Source organism: Crocodylus siamensis, chromosome 2, assembly GCF_052110815.1.
Source record: "Crocodylus siamensis isolate JL-2025a chromosome 2, ASM5211081v1, whole genome shotgun sequence".
In the NCBI taxonomy this organism is placed as follows: Eukaryota; Metazoa; Chordata; order Crocodylia; family Crocodylidae; genus Crocodylus; species Crocodylus siamensis.
Window position 1 is genome coordinate 83,596,480 of NC_143396.1, and position 27,756 is coordinate 83,624,235.

Consider the following 27,756-nt stretch of genomic DNA (forward strand, 5'->3'; position numbering starts at 1 on the left):
GGGAATGCTGAGGCAATAGACCAAGTCAGAGGGGGTATGGGCAACATTTGAACAATGGCACAGGGTTCATCACAACATCCAGCCCGTTGGAGCCCTGACCACAAGTGTTGTCATACTTTTCCTGAGACGACTGGTGGAAGTCCTCTCCACAACAGGTTAGGAACACTCCTTAAGTCTGTTAAAAGACTATAGTAAGATCTAAAAAGTCATGCTAAGCTGAGGCTTGTTCACAGCAAGCAAAAATACAAAAACCCCTTGTCAATTAAAAGGGTGTTTCTAAAAACGCCAAGAGAGATATCTGCTATCCATAAAAAAGTCAAGCTGGCTCCAAGTAGGTGTTTTACTGAGTATCAATCAAGTTCCTGGGATGTTCCACTTAGATAACCCCTTGTCAATGGAGAGGTTGTTCCTGAAAACACCAAAAAAGATATCTGCTATCCATAAAAATGTCAAAACAATTTGATTTACAATATTGACGATGCTTGAAAGAAACTAAACTGAGGGTATAAAATCTGTAAAAAGAAGCAGCAGTGGGGTGCTGACACCACTCACTTTCTTCTGGAGAGGCTGCAGGAGGAACATCATCTCCCTTCAAGGATCGTGCTGAAAACTTTAACCTGTCAGCTTTGCAACCCGAGTGCCTTGGACTGGTGAGATCCCAGCTCTCTCTCTCTCTCTTCTCTTCTCTCCCTCTAAGCATAGATTTCTGAACTTGAACTGTATTAGTTAAGCTTGAGCTAAGTTTCCCCAAATACTTAGTGAAACCAGGGTATACTGTGACTGTTTGTGTTTCTTTTTCCTTTGCATGTATATCACTACTAGTGCCAATATAGATATATTTCATCTACTTAGCAATAAATAACTTTTATAGTCAAACTGGTGGTAACTGGGTATATTTCATCTTCTTTACTTCTCTTTCCCCACTTGCTCTGTAGCAACGCCCCTCTTACCTAAGCTAAAGATCCCTATGAAGCCCAGAAATACTGTGGGGTCTGCTCATCAAAAAAAACTAAAAGATTGGGACGTGCTGAGTTTGAAATGCATAAGGGGATCAGCTTGTACAGGCTGATTGACCTAGTTTGGCTCAGACGTGCCCTAATTAACTGAATGCTGGCCCATGAGGGTGTCATCTGGACACCCAGCCAGATTCAGAGGTATTCTGTATTACCTGTGTGCTTGTGTCTGACTGTAGTTTATTTTTGCTCTGATGAACTGATTCTTGGCATATGAGGGTGTCAGCCTGTCCATGCTGATCAACCCAGCCAGGTCAGGCGTGTCACGTTAATCTGTGTGTGTTTGTGTGTATGACTGATTTGGGGACTGGAGGAACCCAGCCCCACTGAACTGAGTCCTGCAAGATAGCTCCATTGGGGGTGAGGGCTTGCAGAAGGGAGAGATACAGCTCTGTATAGAAACACAAGTAACACAAGCAGCACATTAATAGAATTACCAAGACCCTAGCCCTAATAAATGAGCTCACCCCAAAGTAGCAGGGCAAATCTGGTAACAGCAGGCAGAGCTGTATGAGTAAAAACAACTTGCTCAGCCATGTCTTCAGAAAGCAAGAGCTGCCATAGTTATGGAGGTCAAAATCTATAGCTGCCACAATCATGGATGCCGCCTCAGGGGGTCATCTCATCATGTCTCAGCCACAGGTGAAGTCCTGGAGCAAGCCAGACAGACCAGCGAAGGAGTCTTGGGTCAGGTTGAGCCTTATAGCTCCTGTTCTGGTTCAGGTGCTCAAATTGGGGAAGTGGAGGGTCAGGTGATCCCAGCCATCCATTCTGGTGACAGAGTGGGTGGAGGGTTAAGCCCTATTAGAGGCTTCATGCCAACAATTGCCTACAGGGTGGCAGACTGAGATGAGTGGCCAGGCCAAGGTCCTGGGTTTAAGGCTCTGACCTGGGCAATTGGTTGGTATGTGGTCCCACATGGGAGGTGAGGTGCCTGAGCCCTGCACAGGAGGGCACATGCCAGCACAAGCATCTCTTAGGTCAGCTGTAGGCAGGTACATGAAATGTCATTAAGTATCTGGTGAGGTGCATGAAGGGTAAAATGAGGAGGTGGTGCATCTCTTGGGTCTACTGGCTACTGTGTGAGGAATAAGGATCCATTGCAGGAACAGAAAGTAACATGCTTGAAACTAACAAAAGAAGGGATGTGCTCTGGATCTCTTCTCTGGATGCCTCCAAGTAGGAAATTAGGAATTACTGTGGTTGGGAGTTCTCTGGAGTGACCAGCCAGTCAGGGCTGCCCTGTGCACTTGACTGCTTTTGGCAGCCCTGGAAGTCTGTAGAACATGCTGGGGTACTTGCAGAGAGTACTCCCCGGCTGCAGGCTACCACCAGCACAGGCTGTTTGAGCAGCTCCTGCTCCAAACACCAAACCTTTCTACAGTGCTCTACCAATAGGGGTTTTAGCACCGGAAACTAAAACACCAAGTTTCCAACCAATTGATTGGAATGCTTGCAAGCACCCTGAGAAAGAAAGGGAGGGGGAAAATGTTAGCATAACTCATATGGATAGAGGAAGAGATTGGAACCACCATGCATCTTGCTACCTTTGGATCAGAATGTGAAATCAAATTCTTTACTTCTGACTTTCACAAAAAATAACCTGCTATGATTTGTCAATGAGACAGCCTTAGTTGTCCAGTAATGAGCAGGTATTAAATATGATACAAATCATACCAGTGAGAATAAGCTGAATAAGGTTATCTCTTTCTCCTAGATATATTTGCATTTAATGGGAAAACTGCAGTTTTTTATTGTTACATTGAATAACAAAACCAAAAGTAATTTGCCAGTTTTTAGTCGTGGAGAAACATATACCGTAAAACAGGAACATTAATTCATGTTTGTTTATTTTGGTTTGGTTTTCTTTTTCACTTTATCGGAGAGATAAAACATGCTGCGCACAAAATCTAAATATGGAGCAGAACCTAGCCAATGAATGATTTTTTCCCCTGATGTGTAATGCTTACATGCAGTTTTAAAATAGGAGTTTATTGATTTAAAAATAAAAACCAGCAACTTCATGATTTTTTGGAATTTTCATTGGTGGCTTGTTTAAAGACTTGCAGACTTCCATGCAGAATTTTATAAAATTTATATAAACTTATTGTTGTAAAAATATTTAGACATTTAGTAGTTCAGAGTCCTTTAGAAATTCTCATTTTAAAGAATTTTTTGGTGTAATCTGGGTCATAAATTTCTAAAATTAGAATTAACTTAAAATGTTAAATTTGATTAAAACATTTTATAACAATTCTTTTTGTTGAATAAACAAGCAAATTGGCTAATCTGATTTAACTAAACTCTTCATGCATGCAGAGTTGGGCTAGGGAATTTGCTTTGCTTGAACTCAGTCTGTAACAGTGTGTAACCCTTTAAAAAAGTTTCATTAACTTTTTGCCAGTGTCAGTGTTTCTATTAGGCTCATATGGTTATATGAGCTCCCTCTGGTGGCTCATTTGCATTAAACTTCTTTGTTCACCTTTTATTGAAATATCTGTGTAAACAAGATTGTCAACACTCATGTAGAAGTCTGAGATCAAATCCTTGTAGACTTGTGTTTTAAATGAAAACTATTATTAATTCTCTTTCAATATTATATGGGTGCATATAAATTCATTTGCCCACTTGATAGAGCTACAGAGAAGAATGTTATACCCCACTTGCATGGTGTACTTCTGAACAGTCAAGTCAGGAGATCTGGTGTGTTTGTTTTGGCTCAGCAGCACCAAAAAATATAAAAAGGAAAGTGCTGATCCTTCTCCCTCCTACTATTCAGAATGTAGCGGACAATGCTTTTTAATCTCAGACCCACTGTAATTTATGGTATAATTTAAGGTACATACTCTGTCCCATGAAGATGTAGGAGTGAGGCTGCAAAGGAACAAAAAAATCAACAATGTTCAGCCTGAGTTGAGTTGAACTCAAAACAGAAAATGTTTTTTGTCATCAGTAGGATGCCCAGTTATCAAGATGATTTTGGTGCAAAATACTGACAAATTTGGAAGTACAACAGTGTAGGTTAGGAAAAGCATAACCCTGTGAATATAAGCTGCCTGTTTTCACTTACTGACTTGAACCGTGAACAAGCATTACATTTGTGCTGAGAAATAGGCCCTTTTTCTGCACAAAAACTTAGTGTATGGGCATTAAATGAGTTTTTAATGGAATAAAACTTGCTGTTACCCTACAAAGAATATTAGTTCTTCTACCAGCAATTTCTCTGGAGCGAGTTTCTAGTGCTACGTTTAATATCCGTACACTTACCTCAGGGGCCATGGAAGCCCCAGACTCCCACAGTCCTCTGCTGTCCCTCTGCCCTCCAAGGTGGAGGAAGGGAGGGAGGGCATTACCTCCCTGTGGCATGGTCGTCATCCATGCTTTTTGCTGCCAGGCTAGCAGTACCGGGATTGCTGAAACAAGGGCTCCAATTCCTGCCATGCATGAGCCCTCCCAGAGGTTCTAGTTTCTGCCTCCATGACCCACTGCCCTAGGTGCACCAGGACTGCTTCTTTCTACCTCTACCTTCAACAGTCCTAGCAAGACTGTTCAAGCAGCAATGCAGCTTCCCACCCTTTGAATAGCACTGGGGCTCCCTATGATGGTTTAAGCACTCTCCTCCCCATCCCTGCCCCTTTGCACAGTCCTGGGTCTCCAGGAGAGCAGTTCTCTTCACCCATGCCACCCTGAAGTGTGGTGGCAGGGGGTTGTCCTTGGCTGCTGCTGTTGCTTCTCAGTAGCCACCGGCAGGCTGCTAATAGCTTCCAGGGCAGCCAGACTCCCTTTCCTTCGAGAATAACCTGGATTCCTGGGGACAGGGGGACCAAAGAGCATCCTTTATCACCCTTTGGCCAGAAAGCTTGCAGCTAGGTAGTACTCCAGCCAGGGCCCTGGAATCCCTCTATTGCCCCCTTCTTGCCATGTTTTTTGTGGTGCTGGACATTTGACTGCCTGGCTATGCCCTCAGGTAGGTGGCGTAGTTCTGTCTTTATATATAGCTCACAGAAATTCATGGAAATTGCACTCTTTATTTGATGGGAGAACTAAACTTCTAATGCTCTTGCATGTTTGGATATCCTATACTAGGGCTGTACGAAATTTTGATGGGTGTTTTGTTTTGAGCTTGAAACAGCGAAATCAAAATGAAATAAAAGGCTTCAGAACAGCTTCAAAATGAAACAAGGGCACTTGAAACTGGGCTTGATTGCAGCTAAACAGAAACTAAGGAGAGGGAGGGAAAGAGGGGGGAAGGACTGCTCTGATATTGACATCTAGCTCCCAGTTCGATTCCCCAGCTCTCTAATTGCCTCCACCAGCTCTCTGATCATTTTCCCAGCTCTTCCCAGGGGGCGCAAGCCCACATTGTGCAGGGTTTCAGCAGGCTGCTGCTGCAGGGTGGAACCAGCGGCAGCTGCCCAGCACAGCCAGCACTGAGCACCAGGAAGACTGCAGGAGGAGTCTGGCACAGCCCTGCAGCCCTCCCTGGGGGGCATGGGCCCCTGGATCTGCGTGCCCCTGGATGACAGCAGGCTGCCGCTGTTGGCAAGTGATATGAATTTTGCTTTGAACAGTTTGAGGAGCGGTTTCCCAGAAACCCCTGCACCTATCTCCTTGAAACTTGGCAGGCCCTCAGAAGGGGCTACCATCCCTGCAATTTTCATTGGAAGCAGGCAAGAAGTGACAAGGTTATGACAATGTTATAGGCATTTTCATGATTCCCCATTGCAGCCTATGGGTGAAACATTGAAATGCATCAAAACAGCAAAACAGTTTCAATGAAACAAAACAGAACAGTGCTCCAAAACAGCGAAACAAAACACTGTCCCTTTGAAATGGAGAAAAGGAAGTTGAAATGAAACAGTGCTGTTTTGCACAGCTTTATGCTGTACCATGTATTTATTATCTATGAAAGCCAATGAGACTCTCCTCTTCAAACCCCTTCCACTCTCCTCATCCCCACCCCCAGGGAAGGACAACACTTCCATTTCCTAGGGTCATTTATTAATAGGATGTGAAGAATCAAGTGGATCCCCTCAATGAGTGGAGAGAAAAGCGGAATACCTGGTTCCTAATATGGAGCCAGGAAGAGGTTTGCATCTATGACTTCCCTTGTAGTTCACTAAATAGACTGAGTTCTAGGAGACAGCTGAAGGAGGAGGAGGAAAGACTAGAGAATTGAAGATAGAAACTGCTGGGGATAAGGAGAAGAAAGGAAAAAAATTTGACAAAGAGGAGGGAAAAGATCACAGTGGTAAGAATGGTAGAGAATGATGTTTGTGAAGAGAGGAAGGAGGTAACAGATCATGAAAATGTACTGTGATTGCAGTACCTTCAATAGGAAGGAGAAGAGTTGGAAGGAAAAAATAATAAGAGCTAGATGCCGGTAGTTAGTGGAGTCGAGAGAATATTGCAAAAACATTTTTTCTGAATCTTTATTTTAATATTTAATAAATGTCCTTGGCTCGTACTCAGCTAACTGACAGGAATGATCAGAAAACCGACAAACTCTGAGCAAATATGAAAAAATATTATCTAAAAGTAAAAATAAAATTTGGAAGTGTGACTATTCAGTGACAGAAGGCAGATTGTAAAATATAACTCCATTTAATTATGTCACGTGATACTTATCTGCTCTCTGTCAAATCAAAACCAGGCGATACAACTTGTATTTTAAAAAGCAGCCATATCACAAATTACACCTACAGACCTAGATCCTATGCTAATTGTTTAAATATAATTAGTAAGGACCACAAAAGTGATTCAGTGAATAGTACCTTCTTTCTTTCCAAGCTGTTATAACACCATCCCTCACTCTCTGACCTCAACACCTCTTCTAAGTTAACAGTGGGAACTGAAACAGGTTAATTTCTTCCTTGGAGGAAGTTAGGGAGAAGTATATAACCCTGTAGACACACGTGTGCGCATTCCCCGCCCCCCACACGTCCCTAACTCCAGGTGGAGGGAATACTTTATTTTATATATATGTTTGTATGCATGTGCATTTGTAGAATGTGCATATTTATAGTCTTGGAGGTGAGTATATATATCTTATATATAAAGTTATGTAAAGGTATATGTATTATCTGTATAATGTTTCCCCTCCATCACTTTAACTTCCTCTCTCCTTTTACTCTTTTCCTTTTTAATTCTGGCCTTGTAACTTTCTCTTCCTCTTCTCTTTGCTGCTTGTTTTTTAGTTGCAGCTATAGGAAAGCTAAGATGATGATTTTTTGTTTTTTGCACTTAAGTCTAAGCAGTGAGATTTGCAGTCACTGTCATCCTTTACAAACAGTAAAGAACAAAAAAAAAATACATCTGAGCAGTTCTTTCAATACCCCATCTGCATTCTGCTCATTAGTCCTTAGTCTCGACTCTTTGTTTTCTTGAAACCACTGCCTTCCTTTCTCCAGTCTTATCCTGAACAACCAAATTTATCTTAGATTATGACTATAATTACCCCATGTGCACATGCCTGCATGTTTTAGTTCTGCAGTTTGTATTAACTTTCTCAGTTTTGAGAGAAATTCTATATGAAACCTCATCCATTCATATAGCTCTTCCTAAGCATTTCAGAAAAAAAGGTATTTTTCAACTACCATATACAATTGGACACTAAACCTCGTTTACATACAACCAAACAAAATCAGGTACAGAATTTCATACAATGTAATGTTATTAAAGACGAACCCACCTCGTATTTATCTGACACAACAAGACATACCTCAGGTCAGATTTAAGACAGAGAATGTTGGTTGTTCAGAATGAACGTGAAGATATGTGAGCTGTGATTGACAGAAGGGAGGCAGCAGAACTTGGGAGATGTAATAACCAGTGAATTATGTATGGGGCACATTCTTTGTGTAATACCTTATATAAGAAATACTTAGTTTGTGAATGGAGTGGGCACTACCACAGTGCACATGATAGTATCCATGGGCGAATAACATCTACCAGTCTTTCCTAAGAGTTAAGCAGTTTATTTATGAGGATTATCTACATTTAGACATGTAAAAAACCCGTGTATCACAAACTACAACTCTGAAGCTGTGCATTGAGACAAACTCAGGACAAGTACTGCAATTTCTTTCTAATGCCACCTCTCCCTACTTGGAGAACATGGTACAGGAGGTGCTGAATACATCATTTAAATTTAAAGAGTATTTATTACAAAGATCTATAAAGGATTTGAATTGGGACACAGTTCAAACATGAGCAGATTTAATGTTGCCATTAAATTTTATGCATCCATCATAATTTAGAAGAGAAAATTTAACAGTAGATTTAATATTCTCAATCTAAGTAGTGTTAAATATTTTCATCTTGCCACTTTTAAAATTGGGGTGAAGGTAGGCAGGCAGCCAATTTAACACCTACTTCTTACATTTGATATAATTTTAGCTCTGTTTTATCATTTACATGCCTGTCGCATCAGAATCAAGTTGCATCTAGGTAAATGTCAGATATATTGTGTTTTCCTGCTTTTTTTTTGCCTGTTTTTTTTAAGTTTTACAAAGAGTTCAGCTTTCTATGCAGACTAACAGAACTGGAATGTGTAAGCTTGCTGTTGGTGTACAAATGTCTTTCAAATAGTCAGATTTCATAATTTATTGACATGGAATTCATTCTCAGGAGGCCACTGAACTTGCAAGCTTTTCAAAACCTTTCCAAGCACAGTTTTTGATTTATATATAGATCTTGGCCTTGGGGGTGGGACGGGAGTGGCAGAATGCAGGAGGACATGCATTTCAGTAGAATCTAGGTCCATCTGTGGTAAGGTATTCAGCACTAAAAAATACATTTCTAATAACCTGAGGAAGCACACTTTGTACCCTAAAGCTTGTCTAACATTTTCCCCAGATATACAGTTAGTCCAATAAAATGTATCACCCAAAAAAACCTCCCTTATTTCTAGAACTTGTTTGAACCTGCACTCTGCTGTAATATTTGAATTTTAAATCTGGTGGTATTTGTGAACTGACACATAGCGTTTTACAGAAGGGCAAAGCATATACTAGGGCAAGCCCCAGCACAGCTGGGCCCACCAGGGAATTGAAACTCTAAGAAAAGAAGTGACATTTCCAACCTTACCTTGCATTAAATTCCTTGTACCCATGCCATAGTAATGATAATAGGTACTGCACAAGAACCCCAGCCTAACTTGGAGGTCTTTATACTTTCCTTTTGGGAGAAATTTTGGTCAACCCAATTAGATTAGCCGAGAATTAAACAACAACAACAAAAACCAAAATACTTTATGCTCAGTATTATACTCAGGGAGGGTAGAGAGGGAAGGAGTAGAAATCATGAGGTAAGGTTTAAAAGATTGTGCTTTTGCAGAGATTTGTTATGTTAGAAAATATATCTATAAAGTGTGGGCATGTTGGGAAAATTACAGGAAGGCCCCTGCCTCCTTTGATATTGTTTTAGTGAAGTTCTAATGAAAGATTTACCAGTGACTTCATAACAGGATTCTCAGGCTGACTTGAAGGATATGGTGTGCCTCTGAAGTTTGTTTACGTCATTGCTGAAAATTAGATCAAGGAAGTTTTTTCCTTCATTGGTCCACTCTTTTCCTTGTCATAGGAAACACCTTCTTTGAAGATACAATATTGAACTGTGTAATGGTAAGCTTTTAGGTCAGTGGTCTCCAAACTTTTTTGATCATGCACCCCTATCAGTAAAAATTTTTTGAGCATGCACCCCCAATATAGATATATTTATATAAATAGAAATAAAAGTTCTAATATTTTCTTCCCGCACCCCCTAGGGTGCGTGCACCCCACTTTGGAGTCCACTGCTTTAGGTAGTCATGGCTAATATATGATGGAACACTTCTTTGCTGAGGTTCTTCCTCCATGTCTTATGTTCCCATATTACTAACCTTGCTTTTGGCCTGCTACCTTCAAGGGGACTTGAAGAGCAAATAGTTGTAGATGTGCAATATATGGGCACGGACCTTACAAGTGACAAGTACATTATTCTTTTCTGTAATTGCATTGATTTCCTTTTCAGTCTGGTGGAAGAGGAACAGGAAGAATTGTAAATAGACTAGTATTGCTGACGCTGAACTGGTGTAATGTACAGTATATTATGAATGAGCAACACAGAAAAAAATTTACAAATACATTCATCCTAGTTAACTTTCCTTTTGGATCCATTATTTCAGCCAAATCCAGCCAGAAATTTCATACACCTTTCCAATAGAGGGAGCAGTACAGATGTTCAGCCTATACGTTCCCTCTTTTGTTTCAGCCCCTGCCCACTTCTTACACTGGGAGCCCCAGAGTAAGGAGGAGGTGGGGAGTGGCTTGGGGCTGCTCCACCCCTCCTTTCCTACTCAACAGTGGTGCAGCAGCAGCTTCCCCCAATGCTTTTTCCAGATGGGGTGTCCCTGGTCTCAGGAAGGCAGGGAGACTTTGCCCCAGCTCCACTCCTCCTGATCCCCAGAAGGAGTTAAACCAGGAAAAAGTGCGTAGGCATTCAGTCTCCTTGGAGAAACTCTTACAGGAGTGATTTAACTGTGGTTGTCCCCAGGTAATTTTTGTTCCCTCCAGAGCAACCATTTTTGCTCTGGGAGGAAGAGCTTGAACATCTACACACTTTCTACTGAGAGAACTGTGATTTTTTTTTCCATTAGAAACTGAACATCTGTTCTCGGCTCTTTTGTTTTGTCTCTCCCTCTCTCATGCTGTCTCATTCCAGTGACTTTTCAGCTTTGCAGTACAAGTAGGCAGAACCGCCATCATGCTGATGACCTGTATACACCCCTTAGTTCTTCTCAACTGTCTGGCTGAGACGGAGCACTGTGCTGATCTCCATTTCAGGCCTGCTTATTATCTGAAGCTGTAGCATCCCTTCTTTACTTAAATTAATGCTTTTATTTTAGATTTAGATTTTCCCCGAATTTAAGATCTGAGCACAAGCAGGTTTTTGAGGAGAGAAGCAAGGCGTTGATGTCTCTGATTCCATTCAATTTCACCCTTTTTTCCTAAGTTTTCTCCGCTGCCTTATGTGGCCATCTTGGGCCCTCAGATGCATCTGGGACCAGATCCTGTATTCCTCTGTCTGGTCTTTTGTTTTTCTTGAACAGGAAACTTCTCAAATGGCATATCTGAAATATCCCAGTTTCAGACATTGCCTTTCTTGTGAGGCATTTATTTCAGCATGTGACATTCATTGCACCTGTCTGAGACAACCTCACATCTCCTATAGATTTAATGCTAGATGCTCCTTCAAGCCAAGAAGGAGGAAGGACAAAGATGGAGTGGATGTTTTCTTTTTCCCTTAATACATTACTTCCGCAATACAGATTAATAAATTACTAGCACGGTAGTCCTCAAGGTCCACTTAAGTTCTTGTCAAATGTGTAATTCACTGAGTTACACTTAAATAAGCAGGTCTCTCTACTTGTTTTATTCCCTGAACTGTGTAGCTCCTGAGCTAAGTCTTTACTGCATACATTTGATGCTAAGCAAGTTTGGGAGTATTACTTGCATAGGACAGAACAGCAGGGCAAGGCACAGGTCAAGACCATGTCTGGAGGCAACCTGAGAGTTGGTCCTTCAGGAGAGATGCTCTAGTTTCTGGATAGAGCGTCTCTGTGGTGCTCCTGCTGTCCTCAGCATTGTCAAGGGTAAGTTAGGGACATGGGGTGGGGGAGGAGTTATGGGTGTTGGTGGGCATGGGTGGGTGTGAGGAGTGGCAGGAGGATGTTGGGGGGGGAGTGTTAGAGGTGAAGGAGGCTGTTGGGGGGATATGGGGAGTGGCAGAAGGATGGTAGGGGCTGTGAGGAGTGGTGGGGGATGTTGGGGGGGTGTCAGGAGTGGAGGGAGTTATCAGGGGCTATGGGAAGTAGAGGAGAGTGTCGGGGAGTGTGGAGAATGGCAGTGAGTGGGGTGTCCAGAATGTGGATGGGTTCATGGAGGGGCTTGAGTGGGGGCTGCCACGCACCTGCCCACCCCTGCAGCACCAGTGGCAGTAGGCAGCGTGGCTATGGCTCTGCTGCAGGCACAGTCACTGGCAATGCGGCACTGTATGACCTGGGCTCCATACATGCTGAACTGACCAAGTCTGGCCCACTAATGCACAGCCTTGGATGGGCTGGGCCAGGTCCACTCAGCATGTACAGAGCCCAGGTCCCTGCAGGGGAGGGGGGGGGCGGGGAATGGGCCTGCCCGGTGGTTGGGGGGGAGCTGTGGCCCTCCAGAGGGAAGCTGGGGCCCTGCATGGGGGGCAGTCCATGTGCTCTGTGGGGGGCTGCACCTTGTGGGGGGCTGCACCTTGTGGGGGCCAGAGGATGCACCCACAGCCCCCCTGCAATTGTCCCACACCTACCCACACACCCACCCACCTTCCCCCATCCCCCTATCAGATATCAGTCATGTGCGAGAAAAGCCAAAACCACACATCAACACACATAGATAGTTATAATTAATTTTATTATGATGATAGAGACACTGGTAGGCTTCCAAAATACTTTAACATTGTAAATATATCAATAAAGCATTGCCCAGCTGATATCTCTCTCTCTCTCTCTCTCTCTCTCTCTCTCTCTCTCTCTCTCTCTCTCTCTCCCCCTCACATATATATGTGCATGATGGTCTTTTGTTCTAATTGTGGAAGAACATGTATTTGGGGGTATTTAAAAAAATGGATTTGGGATGCTGCTGCAGCAGTCAAGCTGACACAAAGGGTAGTGTCCCCAGATACCAATTGGCCAGGCCCCAAAAGCTCCTGAGAGCGAGTAGCCCTGAGCTGCTTGCTAGAGCAGCTTTTTATGCTGCTGGGACAGCCCAGGTGCTGGCCTTATGCTCTAGCTCCCCGTGGCTGCAGATCCAGGAGGAGCCAAGCAAGGTTATTTTGCCCCAAGTGGCACAATTTGCTCCACAACAAAGTGCATGTCTAAGCATGTATGCTGAGGCAAAAAGCCCCAGCTCAAATTTGCGCTGTGTCTATTTGAACTGCTGCAAGTGCATGTGCCTGCATGTGTGGATGCACCCTTTGAAACTAACTGGTTCAGAGAAGCATAAGCTTTTGTAAGTGACAGTGTACTTTCTCATACATTATTGATAGATCTGCAGAAAGCAGGGTTTTTTAATTAAATGGGATTTAAATACAAAGGATAAAGGGGATGTGACACAGCTGAGAAAGGTAAGGATGGTTTTATAGGTTGGTAGGGCAGTTAAAGCCAGCTGTTTCCCCTCATCATCACAGCGCACATCATCACTGGACTAAACAACATGGATTATAACATCCAGGGTTCATTCACCTGCTTCTGTCCACATTGGACAGATGAGATGATCCCTATGTGAAAGAATAAATGGACACCAATCTGACATCAATTTCAGACCCACACAAAAGTCCATGGCATGGCAGAACTCTTTAACCTTCCTGAACATTCTGTCTCTGACCTCAAAATAGCTGTCTTTAAACAGCCAAACCTTCAAAGGGAACTTGAACACAAAATCATAGCACAAGAAATCATCCACATGTGTGGATATGGATGTATTAAATATGGTCTCAAGAGAGATTACAAAGTCTACTACCGTTACCTGTGCTAACCTTTATAATCCCTGTGTCCTTCAATGACTTTACTATCTTGCTTACTCCTATCGAGCTATTCAACTCACCTTTGCTCCTCTCAGCAGTGTCACCTCTTTCTATCCTTTGTATTTAAATTCCCATCTGTCTAGAACCACTGCTTTCTGGCAAGCCCATTCATAGCATCTGAGGAAGTTGGCTGTCAGATATGAAAACTCTCTGAACCAGTTACTCTCAGTTACCACCATTGGGAGCTGTGGTTCTAGCATACTTTGTCAATACTGCTAAGGCAAGTCTCCAGGTAAAGGCTCAGGGAGTGAGCATATTCACAAGTGGGAAGGTATGCACAGTTCTTCTATCTCAAAGAACTCCACTTACTGGTAAGTGACTGACTTGCTTAGATTGTGACACCCACAGATATCAAAACTCAGAGGTAAATGCACAAGCCAGTTTTTATGGTAGTAATTTACATTAACAAATCTCATATTGTGAAGGTCTTACAGAAAAGCAGCGTTTAGATAGATATATAAAGCAGGAGAGAAAAAATTGAGGGCAGTTTTGCTATTTTTGCTGGTAGATATAGGGCATTTATGGAACAACTACAGATTCCCTCAGACAGGATCCATATATCTACTATAGTTTTGGCAGCATGCTTTCCATTCAAGCCACAGGAAATAACATCTAGGTTACATTCATACTACTCCTTCAGAAATGCTCTGCCAGGTTATCATGCAAGTTTAGATATGATAGTTAATGAAGGGATGTGATGATGGTGAACCTGAACAAAATTCTCTAAACTTGTGAAGTTCCTTTAAAATGCTGCAGAATACAGAATTTGGGGGAAATAAAATTTGGTTCCCCAACTTAGGACCAAAGGCTGCAAAACTGCACCACAGCCTTTTCAAGTGTCACACAGCATGCTTTGCTCCCATTGCCAGTGTTTCCTTTTTGGTAAATTATTCAGATGACCTATTCAGCAAATAAGTTTTATTTTACTTATTACTACTATAGAGCATCTTTACACATGATCTGAGGTGCGGATAGGGAAACATTTTAATTAGGACAGCTCTTGGGAGCTGCTCTAATTAAAACGCCTGCAGTGTCTCGTGGATTTAGCATACTGTGCTTCAAAATGGCAGTGGGTATGCTTTAGCTTACCTGACAAGCTTTAGTTAAAGTGCTTCTGCCACCGTTTTGAGACACAAGGATGCTGAATACACATGACAACAAGGATGCTGGAGCATTCTAATTGGATTAATTGAGTCTGTTCCTTTGCATTCTAATTAGCTAGGCATCAGGCATGTGTATAAATGCCCGTAGCTTCCTAAATCCCAGAATCTATGGATTACATGCAAATGTGTCCTGTATAAATAATGTAATAAAGCAGAACCTAAAAATAGCCTGCCAGGATGGAAGTAGTTGTAATGTTTCCTTTCAAATAGTTTTTTAAATCACTTTTAAGAAGCGGTTAGTTCAGAGGGGCTGGTTCAGAGGTTGTAAAAAGACAAATGCAAGTAATATGCATACAAACATATACATAGTATTTGTATAAGGATATGTATAATCCCATGATTGGAGAATTCATAGTGGGCACAGGTACATCAATTATATTTATGCTAAATCATAGGTGTTGTCCTTGAACGGGTCCTGGGAGTCATCTTCCAAGACTCAATGTGTGGAAAAACCAATCAGAGTCTGATATTGTGTTGTGCTGGTTATAACCCCAGATAAAAGTACATTTCAGGAGTGCAATATGAACTGGAGTTTATTGTTTTGCATTAATTGAACAAGCAGGTGTGCCCAGGGAATCCTAAAGTCTGACTCCTATTTTTTTCTAAATCTTATGAAATACTTCGGGACATTTCTGGTTAAAATTCATCATAAATACAAATCAACTTTATCATTTTCTTTCCAGGAAGTGTTTAGGTAGGTTACTGTTGCTCAGAGTCTGTAAAGTGTTTTTAGAAATAACTATTTAATTTGCTAAAATAAAGCATTTTCAAAAGCTGAATAAATGCAGGGCATAGTAAGAAAAACAACATTGCAGCAAAGGACTTGGATTTTGTATACGTGAGTTCTAAATCCCACTATGCCACCAACTTACTATATGACCATGGACATGTCACTTAGCTTCCTCACTTTTCCTATATACACAAAGATGGATAATACTGCCACTTACCTTCTTTACTATGGCATGAGAAGCCTTAATGTTTGGAAATTGTTCTGAGAATTCTTCATGAAAAACATTATACATAATTTAAAAAAATACAAATACTATTTTTCTTAAGTGATTATGATACAAAACAACTATTAAATGTAACTTGGTTTAAAAGACAAAGAATTGTAAATAGACATCCTTTCATTAATGAAACAACTTCCAAAATGATAACGCACCCTATCCTAAAACCTGTACATTTCAGGTGAGGAGGAATTGCAGTAAGATAACTAACCCATCTATAGAATCAGCTGCCTCCAGGTGTTTACAGATGTTCATCTCTACTGGAAGAAATTTCTTTCAATAGAAAAATAGCCTAGAGGATGGAAGAAAGTCTGGAGAGCTTCACAGGCCAGCTTTCCAGCCAGGGGACACCAGAGGTCTACTCTCTAGGCCACCCGTGCTCTGAGGAATGTCTCCTTATTGACAGCCTGCTTTCTCCCATGCCTGGGAAGTGAGTGGCAGTTGACAGCTGCAGAAAAGCAGCAGATGCCACAGATAGCCAAGGAGGGTCCCAGACCCAGAGGAATGCCTCCCTTCCACCCACTAATTAGTTGATTGCCAGAAGAGGTGCATTTTCCCATGATGTGAATCCTCCTGGTTCTCTGCTGCAGGAGAACATCCCTGCTTCTTGCATTCTGACCCAGAGCCATTTAATTGTTGTTGCCTGGATATTTTTCTTCTGGAGCAGCCATTTTTGCTCTGGGAGAAAAAGCCTGAACATCTATACATTTTTAGTTTCTACTGCAAGAACAGCAATTATCTTGGTAGAAACAGAACATCCATATCTGGCCTGAGTTATAACCTAAATAGGTTTTCTCAAAGTGGAAAAAATTAGTCAAGCTTACAAAGAGCTATTTGTCACACCCTTTGAACTCTTTATTATGGTTAACTAGAAGAGACATGGCTGGGATTAAATACATTACTGGTTAACCTAGAAAACTCTGACTAGAATCTCAATATATTCTGTAAAAAGGAACTTAGTGGCATGGCACAACAAGCAAAGTCAACTTTTTTTTCTGTATAAAATTAGATATAGGTTCTACTCTTCAGCACAATGTTGTTTCAGTTCACTTGCACACACCATGTGTTTCTGCCAATGCTTTAAGAATAAATGACTATCAAAACAAGAGGAGTCTGATTCAGGACTTCCTAATTCTATAGCTATTCAGATCGGGAACATAGTTTGTCTAGAGATTTAAAAGTTTAGATAGGCTAATACATATTTTGTTACCATTACATCAAGGTGCAATTTAATCAGAAAAATTAACCTAAAAAATATGGCATGCTTTTTAACCTGTTTTGGAATGCTATTAAAATGTGCAGTCCATTTATGGATTAGAAGTGTTGTCATAAACCACTTCTAGTTATGTATTCCATAAGTCCTGGCATAAAACCCCAGCATGTTCAAAGTTCTTAAAAATCCGCCTTTGGTGTTGTATATGGTTGGTTTTAGTTTTTTAAATTGATTTTAAAATGTCAAATAGGTGAAACAGGTGTAAATAAAAATGGAAAGTACCATAAAGAAACAAAAATAAAAGAAAATACATGACTGCATATAGACTTTCTTGTGTACTTAGTGAAAATCTCTCTCCCAGTTACACTATACAACATGTATATCATTTGTGCAGCATCCACAGAGAGTCTGTAGTGGACATACAAGCTTTCTAATGAGTCTGCTTTGTCTACACATTTAATCCAGTTATACTATAGCATTGCTCAGTTGAAATCATTGGTGTAAATTTGAAGTAACGTAGCAGTGAATTAGGTCCAAACTTTTATTTCTTGTCATTCTCTTGCATGTTTATATTAAGTCAATAAAGTGGCTGATAAGAGAGAAAAAAAGCCTATCAAGAGTGTTTAGAATGTCTATTTACAAAACTATAAGGAGTGAAATAATGCATCTATCAGGTAACAGGAATCAAGCAGGAGGTTATGTTTAAGGACTTGGGGTGCAGCCTGCTTACATATTATTTACTATATGGTTATCATATTGGTGCTTCTTTAGTTTATATTTTTTTCCATGTAGCTATCACTGTATTTTCTAAGCACTGTTTAGGCTCGGATTTGATCTGATTTAGTCTGTTTCCCTTCCGTATACATTCAGAAGTAAAATTGATTCTTTTTATTTAAAAATAAGTATATTCAAGAAAACATACTTAATTAGAAATGTTTAAGAATATTATTCTTTTCCATACCCCGCTTTTTTTGGGCACCTGGGGAATTCTTCTATTGTTCTGTAGTTTGAGGAGGGGAGAAGAATAGTTCCCTGGGTCTTGTATCATGCACCTGACAGAAGGAGAAACTGTTGGATGGGTTCAGCAAATGGTATTCCAGAATGGATGTGTTCACGCTAAACTACCATGCGTGCTGTGCTCTGTGCCTTTGTCTTATCCTGCTGGACTTGCTTCTGGTGCTGTCTTAGAAAAAGAGAAGTACAGGAAGGGGTTAACTTTTTACTATCAGCCACAGAAAGGCACATTTGCAATTGCTCCCCGTCTTGTCTTCCTTTTTATACCTCATTCGCTCACCGCTACTCCTCACTTCAAGGCAGATCCTTTGACCTAAGCAGATTATTGTAGACGCATGAAGGACACAGCAAGCAATCCATGCTTTTAAAGGAGGAGATTTTGGCTCCAAAATAGGACACTAAGCCTTTCAGCCTTATGCTTATTTACCTAGTCAGCACGATGCAGTGTCTCTGGGTGCTTAGTGGCCTCTTGTGGAATCAGCCGGGGAAACAAAAGCAGAAGTGGCAGCCGCTGCAAATGTGGGAGTCTGTGCTATTAAAGGGAAGCAGTTGCTAATGAGGGCCTGTGAGACCCAGGTTTCCTTGGTTTCCATGACATTTATTAGGTAACATAGAAATTGAATTGTCTCCCACAATGCTTCTTGGGGGGGAGGAAAGGGGGTGCTCCAGTGACAAAGCAGAGTAGTTATGCCTCGTCTCTATAAGAATGCAAAACTCTTCGGATTATGTCGTGCTTTTTTCTTTGATGTGGTTTTTGTTTTACTTTTCTGATGGAAGACCCTGGCATGTGCTGCTCAGTGTCTCAAATAATATTTTCCCCTTTTTATTTAGAACTGAGCTTGGCAAAGCAAGGATATGAACAATTATACAGGTGGGCTACTCAGGGGGAGTGAAGATATAAGGCATCCAATCAGGTATTGGCAACCTGCAGCACTGTAAAAATGCCCCTCCAACAGATTTCTGTAGTCCCAGCGCGGGAGACTGCCAGCAATGGGAGAAGTTCAATGGGCAGAAACAAAGAGAAGAGCAAGGAAGTCGAGGTAAGAAGAAGGTTTGATTTGATACAATAGAACAGCTCAACAGGATGTACTGTGTAGACCAGCAGTACACATGGTCACCGCATGCTTTAGCACACAGAAACAGCATCTCTTATGATAGCCAATAATACCATCCTAACATGCATTTTGGAATTATGGAAAAATATGAATGCATAGGCATTATCATTTAAAGAAGACATTGCAGTACCAGTGGGGTTATTATTTTTTCTTTTCTTTTCTTTCTTTCTTTTTTTATTAAACATACTTGTGGCAAAATCTGTCTCTATTTCATGGGTGAAACTCCCATTTATTTCAGTAAGGTCAGGATTTCACCCTTCATTTAAGGGTTGTTGATTTTTTTTAGATATATAGCCAAGTAACACTTACAGACAGTGGATATTGTTCTTTGCACACTTTAAGGTGCCAAGGACATAATATTTTAACTTCTTGTTTATAGCTTTGGACAAAAGGGAATAGTTAGAGAGATTCCTTCTTTTAAGGAAAAAAATAATCCTGTTAAAGTCTACCTTGCTAAAATGCATGCTTTTGTAAGTGTAGGCAAAAGCTCTATCCCCTGCAGAGTGGTCTACATTTTCATTTAAAATGCATCACTTTGTTTTGTTGTTCATCCATTGTTCCCTGTCTTTCATGAAAAAAATCATTAAAAAGCAACAGATGTTATTTCATCAATATGGCATTATTTAATTATTTAAGAACTAATTCTAGGCTTGTTGTATATGAAGAGAGGCACACAAAATATAAAAATCTACAACATTTTCTGTAAGTTTTTAAGAGTGTTTTGTGGGTGTGAGGCAGAGTCTAATATAACAGTTCTATCAGTATAGGTTAGATGGACACCTCAGAAACAGTTTGAAATGGTATAAAAATAAATATTCTTATAGATACAGCCACCTTCATCCCTTCAGCAATTTTAGTTTGGTATATATGCCCAATTACCCTTTTAACAAATATATGTTTCTATTCTGGGGAAAAAATGAGAATGTTGTAAGGGTTATCTGTTTCATAAAGTGATAAAATATACTGCATCTCTTTTAAAGAGAAGTGGTGTTTTGCAGCCCCTTTCTCTTTCATAGTTAAATGACCTAGTTTTCAAGAAATCAACAGATGATTGATGTTTCTAAGGTTCTTGTAGAGTGGTGGAAAATATTAGTAGATTTATTGAGTGATTTTGGTTGAGACAGTCTTTAAATCTGGCATTTGGCTTCTGACAAAAGCAGCAGTCATTATTTTTGGTTTTTCATCTGAGAACATCCCTGGGCAGTGTCCTTTCCTAAGACAGAGAGAGAGTTTTTTGTTTGTTTTTTTCAAATGCACTCTGTTAGCAATTTTGACTTGACTAGATCATGCTTTGGGTTTTATGCAATTAAAGTCTTTAATCGCTTTATTGAGTGTGGGCAGGTTTCAAGAAAAAAATGTTCAAATTAAGACTTCAAGCATAAACAGTTGAAATGTAAGATGCTACCTGGTTTACACATAGCTTTCTGTAATTTTGATTTAAATTACCTTTTGACAAAGTGATACATTTGACTTCCACAGAAAGTTCATTAGAATTAGTAAAACACTGTACTGCCCTTTGAGAGGGGAGGGTGAGACATGCCTCAGTTTCTTTACTTGAAGTTTGTGTGTGTGTGTGTGTGTGTGTGTGCGTGTTTCTGTTTTTGGTACATTTGAGTTTTTGGGTTTTGGGGATTTTTTTATTTTGTCCTTGTGTTGTGCCAAAACATTTTGGAAAGACTTTGGTACCTTTTTAATACAATTTGTTTTTGCTGTTTTTTCAGAGAGGCACGTAGTTGTGGGGCAAATTAGTCTGGAGAATAAATTAGGTTAATAAAAGTTCAGTTCAGTTTTTCTCTTAAAAAGGAGAAGGGGTTGTTTTAGTGTACTGGTTAAAATGTGCATGCAGAACTGCCCTCAGTGGGACAATGTCTGATCTGTTCAAGGATGTTTTCAAATTTCCTTCCCATGGCTACAGTTTGCACAGGGAAGAGCCCCTTAATACTGCAAATGGATGCTGAAGGCTCTTCTGTAAATCAAGTCGCAGGGACTTGCCTTTACAAGGCAGAGAGTCCTGAATGAAGCAATGTGAACAGTTCACATAAAACTTTGAACATATCTGAAATGTATAATGGGTCATTTTTGCATATTAGACCAGGTTTATTAACATTGTGCTATAATAGGCTCATGTCTGTGTGAACCCAACAAATCCTTTATGCTTACTGTTGTCTCATGTTTCTTTTCCACTTTACCTTATCTTTTCCAGGATACCTCATTTTTTGTTCAACTTACATCTTATTTCTGTCTCTGACTGGTAGAGCTAGTTACCTTAATTGCCCACTAGGTCTACGGGATACGTCTCTGTCTCTGAACAGTTGTTTATCCTTGTTTTTTGCCAGCAGCAGGATTTTTTTCTGCTTCCCCCCCCTTTTGGTGGGGAGGGGGGCTGGTGAGGTGAGGAGAGAGAGGGGGAAGTAACTTCTGAGAACTGTTTTTTTCCAAAAATTAGGAAGACTTCCCACATCAGTTGAAGAGGAACTGAAAGCAATAGGCCAGGATATTTTTCTTCATTCCTTAACTGAATAAGGTTTGAAATTGCTTCATAATCTATAAATAGCATGCTAGGGAGAAAGTGTGTCATTTAACAGGTGGTTGCTAGGAAACTCTCATGAGTTCCCAAACTATTGGCATTAAAGATTATGAAGGAAACTTTCAGTCCCTATCTATTTGCATACCTGGCTATAGTCAGCACAGGAACGTTCAGTACTACCTGTGCATTGCTGGATGAAGGGCTGTTATTTACTGGTTAATAGAAGAAACTTGTAGGGAGAGTAAAAAATCCTACTGCTTTGTTACTCTGCTGCTGGCTTTGTTTTGTGTTTTGAGTATCTCATGAAATCAGTGAGGACTCTGCACTTTTAAAACTCATGATTGATGGATACCGGCATTTTTTTCCTGTTCAAAGCTACTGTAAAATGCATGGCTGCTTAGAGTCCACAAATATATGGATGCTTTAGACATGTTGGCAAGACATTTCCCTATATAAGTCCCTATATTACAAAATGGCCTCCTTGATTGCAATATGCAGTTCCTTTGTAGGTATTGCTGAAGTGTGGATTTAGTTTGTCCCTGCAAACTTTTTATCACACGTTAAATGTTTTCTGTCTGACTTGTCTCATCATATTATAAGCTGTGGTCAACAGTAGGTTCTGGAACAGATTTAACAATGCAGAACCAGGTCTGTTCTCAGTGTACATTATTCAGTTCAGGCAGAAGTTCACTTGTGTTATCCTGTTCTGATCCAAAGGCTTCTGGGTGCTGGTACCCAAGTGGGCTGTTCATGGCCAAGACCACTACCCATGGTATACAGGGCATGAAAAAAATAAGTATTATGGGAAGCAGATTTGCAGTGAGAAATTCAGGACAGGTTCAAGTCCAAAGATCTTACTTGAGCAAGTGTAATTTTTCTGTGCGCATATATATATATATAGAGAGAGAGAGAGAGAGAGAGAGAGAGAGAAAGAGGAAGAAACAACAGCAACTAACACAAACTCTTACAGTTATGTCAAATTTGTAGGTGCAGCATTTCATCCACAAACTAAGGGAAACCCCCACAAAATTAGGAAACCACCGCACCTCCCCCTGGCCTATATTTTCAATAGTTTGCTTATTACAGTGTTTTGATGGCCCACACTGAACTGTTAAAATCAATAGAAGCTATGCGTTAATAAGACTCTAAAGTAGAGCTCCACTGTCTGGAGCACCCAAAAATTGACAAAATGTTTGAAAACCGGTGAATCTGAGGCCAGCAAATCAGACCTGATATCTTTGTGTAATCTTGTTGAATAATAGGTTTGAACATCCTTCCTCTGAGGTCAAATGCTGAAGAAGTGCCATTTGTGTGTATTAAATAACCTGTAGAAATAAAAGGCTGTGCAATAATGTCTGCATTACCTTATTACACTAATGGATAACCTAAAAGTCTCTATCTGCTGTCCTTTGCGTTGGAATGAATTGTTCTTGTAGGAGGGGAAAAAAAGAATGGTAGAATAACACACTAAAGTAATCATATAAGCTTATCAGACACAGTGGGCGCATCTACATGAGATGTTTACCGTGCAGTTGATTAATTAACTGCACAGTAAATGTCACGGTGTCTGCATGTGTGCCCCTATTAGGGTGCACAAAACTAATAAACTCTGCATACAAGTAAATACAAGTACTACCCTGCTGCAGAGCTTTTTTGTGCACAGCAACACATGCAGACACGGGGTACAAGGTGCTTCAATGCGGGGTTAGCCAACAAACAGCCCCTTTCTCCCCCCACTGAAGCACTCTTGTGCCTCAGCCAGCTGGTCCACAGCATGTAGAGCCCAGTCTGAGCAGCTCTGGGCTGGCAGGCTGACCTGGGACATTAATCACATGTGTAGACCTGCCCAATGAGTAGAAACAGACATTACTTCATGTAACATTTGTGCTGCCAATCAGAGGCAAAAGAGTAGCATGACAAAAGTAGTAATACATTCCGCACTTTCTGGGTTGGCAGATGTCTATTATCTCTGTGATGAGAGAATGTGGGCAGTCTGTACTCTTCAGCCCCTCTGGGCAGGTGTCCTGAATGCTTGAGGGCCCCTCAAGTCCCTGAAGCAACTGTCTACCTTTCCCCATTACAGTGAGACACCCCAGGAAAAGTTGGTCTATCTCTCCATAAATGGGAAAGTTGGGGTTTCCCACCAATGGAGACCCACCTTGGGATGTCCAGAGGCATGTCTCCATATGTAGGGAAAACCTGTGAGCATCCCAGCATGGAGGCACCGTACCCAGGGAATCCCTGGTGCCCCATGCTTTCATGCTGAGACTTGTTTACTCAGGCCTACTGAAATGTCTGTGGACCGGTCAGGGTAAACAGGGAATGTTGGGGTTACCTCACTTATTTGGAAGTGGATCTGTGTAAGGTGGATCCTCAGAGATCCCAGTGTCTGGGTAAGCAAGGAAACTCTGACTTTCTGCATCTACCCAGACTTTCTCCAGGGACAAGCCTGGGTAAGGAGGAAATCCCATACTTTCCTCCCTTACCCAGATGGGTCACCAGAGAACCCAGGGATACATCTGAGTAAACATGGAAAGTGGGGCCCCTCAAGCCATGAAAACACATGGCCTCTTGTCCCAAACTATCAACAGGCGGGACAAGGGGCAACATGTTTCTCCCAGTGAAGCAAATCAGCTGTGCCCTGATGCATCCTTGCATACATGATCTGCTTCATTTATCAATGTCTGTTTTGAGCCAGTAAGTAATACCTACCTAGAATTTGTAGAGCTGGTAAGCTACTGTTGCTACTATGGGAAAAGAAAAAAAACAAAACAATCTATGTGTCCCATTCTCTGGATTATTATCAATTGTGTTTTTAAAAAGAAGACTAAAGATGAATAGCATAATCCTACTGAAAAAATAGTAGTGATTCCCAAACTAGTTTTTTTAACTGAATGGAAATATTTTGTTCATATTCAGAAAAAAATGTAACTCAACTGTTACAGTATTTTCTGGTGTATAAGATACATTCTTTTCTGAAGAAGAAGATACAAATTAATAGGAGTGTGTAAAGCGGGCCATATTCAATTTGGATTTGGATTCAGCCTAGGTCAGGGGACAGTGATTCGATTAGCTGATTCGGATGACTCACTGTTCCAATTTCAATTCAGCTGAATCCGATCTGAAGATTCGATTCTGATTTGGAAAATCAGCCATAAACACAGCCTTGTATGTTTTTTCTAAATGCCTTGAGGTACCAGGCACGGCTTGTGAACGCTGAGATGGTGGGGTGGATGAAGCATCCCACAGGAGCAAGTGGGGGGGTATGCTCGGCGGTGGACCCCCCAGCTTGGCCATCAGCCACGGGAGGACCCTGGGTATTCCTGCAGACCCAGGAGGCACCAGTCATGGGGGGGGGCAATCCCTACACACGCTCCACTGAGGACCCAGAAGTGGACCGGAAGTGCTTTTGGTCTACTTCCACAGGGCCATGGCTGAGTGTACTGGGAGACCCCCCACACACACACTCCCGTGGGGCACTCCATCTGCCCCACCATCTCAACATTCACGAGCTGCCTGGTACCTTGAGGTATGTAGAAAAAACATATAAAGCTGTGTCTATGTCCAAATCATAGAATCTCTCTGAATTTAATTGGAGGCTTTGGATTTGATTTGGAGAGATTATGGGTCTCCTGCTTTGATTTGGATTCAGAGATTCAGCTGCCAAATTGGGCCAAATCTCCATCAAATCAAATCAGCGACTGAAGCTTCATGCAGCCCTACAAATTAAGGTATATAGCCTACATTGAAAAATCATTGAAATTGTTGTAATTAAAGTTGACCAAATTTTAATTAAGTTTTTGTTTCCACATTTTATTATTTTTGAGAATACATCTTTTACACTTAAAATACTATTTGAATAAAGGTCTGAATACCCTCATGTTAGAAACTATATATATGCTATAGGAGACTGAAAGATATCAGTCTGTAATTCTTATGATTGTATACTTCAAGATCAATTGCAATTTAAATTGTGCCACTGTTCATTTGAAAAGACTTTTAAAGTATAATATTTTAAGCTTCACTATTTAGTCTGGTGATGAATAAGCAAAAGAATCCATAGAATGGTACAGCATCTGTCACTAAACAGTCTAATATTTACTAACAGTTACTTTACCAGATCTTGGGAACTTTCATAGTTCATTCCTTTTTTTTTTTACTTTAGAGGAAAATAATATTGATAGCTTGCTGACTTTATTGGTAGCTTATTTACTTTATACTTATGACTATTATACATCAATATTTTATATAGAGTGTGCCGTCCTGGTAGAGATATGGGATAAATACTTATCCTCTGTGTGTGTGTAGGGGGAGGGGAAATTAAAGAATTTATTCAGTCTCCCAACCAGTTGGACAACAAACTATGAAATAATATGTTCCTCTGCAACTGTGATTATATACCATATTGATTGACTTTCCATTTGTTTAAGCATCATAGGTCCTCCATACCCTAGCCTCAGAATTGGACAGAATTTGGCCCCACCTGTGGTAGAGAATTTTGGGTATTTTGCATCTGAATATATTATGTTAGTTTATAGCTTTATAGTCTAGTTCTATATTTTACAATAGAATACATTCTGAGGAGTTTGAATTACTGAAATGTTTTACATTAGCTTAATGTAAAGGAGATGTGTTTTTTGAACAGATCTTTTCCATTCAAGTGACAAATCAGGCTGAACTCTAATCATGATTTCCAATGCCAAAATAGACTATCTGCTATTTGCCTTAATGCTTATAACTAGCTTAAATATTTATATGTTTTGTGAAAAGATACTGGTATTTGAATGTTCTTCATAGGAAATTGGATTTCTTTTATATGAGTTCCATCTCAGCAAATAAAAAGGAATATTTCTGTAAAAGGATATAATGTTCAAGAGAAGCAATAATAAGCTTGACCACCATTACCTGCACATTAAAAAGAGAGACATGGTCAAGCACATCTGCAGATATACTTCTCCCTGACATTTATGGATGCCATTTCATTTATATTTGATACCTAAAAGCTGTCGAACTATGAAAAAATGAAAACAAATACAGGATTGGAAAATATTATGCAGATAAATATTGAAAGGGGGAAAATGTTTTATTTTAAATATCTTTCAGTTTCTCTGTTGGCACTAACCACATTTTAATGTATTTTTACAATGATAATGCTTAGTGCTATACTTATTAACATAATTAAACATTTAAACTTTCTGATGATTATCAGAGAGGGACATCAGAGTAATTGCTGGCATACTTAAGTCAAGTTATTGAAAACTGGAGGCTATTATGTAGGTAGTAATAAAATATACTGGATAATATCTGAGTAATCCAGTTCTTCCTCCTTTGGCTTGCCTAATTGTTGATGATTATGTCATCACCTAACACAGGGGGTGCCAACCTGAGGCATGGTTGCCACATATGGCATGGACAGTTTTTGTGCGGCACGTGGTAGATTAGGGATGGGGTGGGCAGCATGGTGCCAGATATAGCAGGGCAGAAAGCAGAGCATCAGGTTAGGCAATGAGCACAGGGCAGGAAGCAGAAAGCAGAGAAGCAGCTTGGTTAGGGAGAAAAAACTGAGCAGGCAGCTGGGTAAGGGGAACTCCAGGGAGTGGCATTTGGGGAGAATTAGGGTCTAATCTATGACATTCTTGCCAAAAAGTCTGGCCCACACTGGACTGCACTATAGTTGGGGATTGGGATGGGGTTAGGGTTAGATTCTCCAAACTGCTTCCCTCCGAAAAAAACTCTAAAAATGTGGTGTTCACCTTATGGTCTGTGGACTCCTGGGGTCCACATCCTATATTCTAAGAGGCCTGTGAAAGATGACTATGGTCAACTGAAAGTATGTGAATACCCACACTTATGATTCAAAGGAGTCCAGACTTTTGTTCAAAATGTTTCAGGGGTCCACAAATAAAAAAGATTGAAACACGCTTTTCTAGAACATGCATGTTCTTTAACTATTATGCAGTCCCTGTGGGAGTGCTGTTGTAGAGGTGGGTGTAGTGTGCTGCAGATCCAGCCAGGTGGCACAGCCACTGTCCACTGCTTACTCACTCACTACACCAAGGGCGGGGGGCGGGAAGAGCAGCCTACTTGATGCCACA

The 27,756-nt window shown here is 40.7% G+C and overlaps 1 protein-coding gene across 2 annotated transcripts in view; it reads left to right on the forward strand.

Annotated features, from left to right (window-relative positions):
- MARCHF1 (membrane associated ring-CH-type finger 1) overlaps window positions 1-27,756 on the forward strand; it is a 479,517-nt gene that overhangs the window by 199,454 nt on the left and 252,307 nt on the right. For both annotated transcript variants that reach the window (XM_090036253.1, XM_090036254.1), the window contains exon 4: window positions 18,851-19,059. The gene's annotated coding sequence lies outside the window, so the exon portion shown is untranslated. The remainder of the gene's footprint in view (window positions 1-18,850; window positions 19,060-27,756) is intronic.